The sequence below is a fragment of the Neopelma chrysocephalum genome, unplaced genomic scaffold (genome assembly GCF_003984885.1).
Source record: "Neopelma chrysocephalum unplaced genomic scaffold, ASM398488v2 Primary Assembly neopelma1_90387, whole genome shotgun sequence".
Lineage (NCBI taxonomy): Eukaryota > Metazoa > Chordata > Aves > Passeriformes > Pipridae > Neopelma > Neopelma chrysocephalum.
Window position 1 is genome coordinate 1 of NW_020919212.1, and position 1,799 is coordinate 1,799.

Below are 1,799 nucleotides of genomic sequence, written 5' to 3' on the forward strand. Positions count from 1 at the left end.
GCCTCCCATCCCATCCTTTTTGGTCCCCTCAGGCATCTCCTCCCCAGGATCTCCTGTGTGTCCTACCCAGGGTCCCCAAACATCCTCCCATTGATCATTCCCAAACTTTATCTTTCCGTCCTTCCCCTCAGTCCTTTGTCTTTCACCCAGGCCACTGCCCTGGTACCTCCCAAGACCATTCCTTGACTCACTCTCTACTCCCAACCATCTCCCAGTCCCCTTGTTTTTGTCCTCCTCCATCATCCTCCTGTCCCCACCAAGCCTCTCCCTTGCAGTCCCCATGTCCCTACACTTGAATTCCTTTCCCCTCCCCTGCATCCCCCCCAGTGCCCCTTCAGCACCCCAATCCCAGTCCTGTGGGCTCCCCAGTTACCCCAGTTCAGCATCTTTGGGTCCCCCCAGCCTCCCCCCACCCTCCCTGCAGGCCCTGAATTCCCCTGGCTCTCCTTGTCTCCATCTCCACCCTGGGCCCTGCAGGCACAGGGGTTGGAGGTGAAACTGGGTGGAGTGGGAGCAGGGGGAGCAGAGGGGATTTTCCCCCTCAGACGGGGGGCAGCCACGGGCTGGAGGGGCTGAGGACACCCGTGTCCCTCCCCCAGCCCCACAGGGGCCAATCCTGAGCAACCCTTTGCTCTCCTTGCCCAGGGACTCTTGGCAGGAACCCAAAATGATCTGCGGGAGGTGAGTGGGCCGGGGGGATTGGAGGGCATCCAGTCTGGGAACTGGGGGACACTTTGGTCCCCCCATCCCTCGCTGGCACCGGGGACATCCCAGTGACCAGCCAGGGCTCCTGGTCTCTCTGCAGCTGGATTTAGGGGACGTTGGGATCCTGAAGACGGCTCAGGTGGGTACCAGGAGTTCTGCCTGAGTCGGGTCCTCGCCTCACATGGCCATGACACTCCCGGCCACCCCAGTCTGACCCAGCACACCCCAGTGCACCCTACTGCCTGCCCAGAGAACAATTCTGCCCCCCAGAATTTTCCCAGGAACCCACTTCCCGAGGGCCCCTGTTGCATTCCAATCCCTGACACCACAGGACTCCCCCCAGATGCCCCAGGGTCACCCCCTCCCCAGCTGTGCCTCTTTTCCAGGACCCCCCAGTGCTCCTGGGCAGGACCACACAAACTCCTGGACCCTGTTTCTGCCCAGAGGCACCTTCCCCAAGGACCCCATTGCTTGCCCCTGGCTCCCAGTACATCCCAGTTCAGCCCAGTGTGTCTCTGAGCCTGTCTTTCTCCCCAGCCCCCTGTGGTTGAGAAGGTGGTGGGGCTTGTTCGTGAGAAACGTGTGGCTGCATCCCTGGATGTCTGAGGTGAGCAGTGCCTGCAGGGAGAGGGGTCAGGACAAGGCCCCTCTCAAGTCTCATTGGACATCAGGGGGTGACATTTTGGGCTCTGTCTTTCAGGACTGGAAGTGGTGGTGACACCTGTGTCCTGTCTCTCTCCAGTGGCATGAGGAGATGATCATCCCTGGAGGACCCTCTTGATTCCCTGGCAGCCCTGGGCCATTTCCCCTGAATGATCAATAAACCCCTGCAGCAAAGCCACTCTCTGTGACCTCATGTGTATCTGTTCCCATGACCAGCACAGTGGCTCAGGGGGCTCCTGGGAGTCTCTGCACAGGAGATCCCCTTCACCCCCCCCATGTGGACCCAGAGCAGGGCAGGTTGGAGCATTCTGGGGTGTCCCCTCAGGGGCTGGGAGAGGCTCAGGGCACACGGGGCAGTCCCTTGGGCATCCAGGAATCTGGGGTACAGCAGGAAACAGGGTCTGACTGGGGCTGTCCAAGCACCGTCCCCA

The 1,799-nt window shown here is 61.0% G+C and overlaps 1 long non-coding RNA gene across 5 annotated transcripts; it reads left to right on the forward strand.

The window, feature by feature from the left end:
• The first annotated feature begins 568 nt into the window (after positions 1-568).
• Positions 569-1,456, forward strand: LOC113979904. Of its 5 annotated transcripts, none has more exons than XR_003538014.1 (4): positions 569-681; positions 806-844; positions 1,243-1,312; positions 1,406-1,444. It is a non-coding gene; the product is annotated as an uncharacterized LOC113979904 (long non-coding RNA). The 5 variants fall into 5 exon arrangements; XR_003538017.1 differs by having other exon boundaries at positions 1,092-1,319; positions 1,415-1,435; XR_003538016.1 differs by having other exon boundaries at positions 1,243-1,319; positions 1,415-1,434.
• The last annotated feature ends 343 nt before the right edge of the window (positions 1,457-1,799 follow it).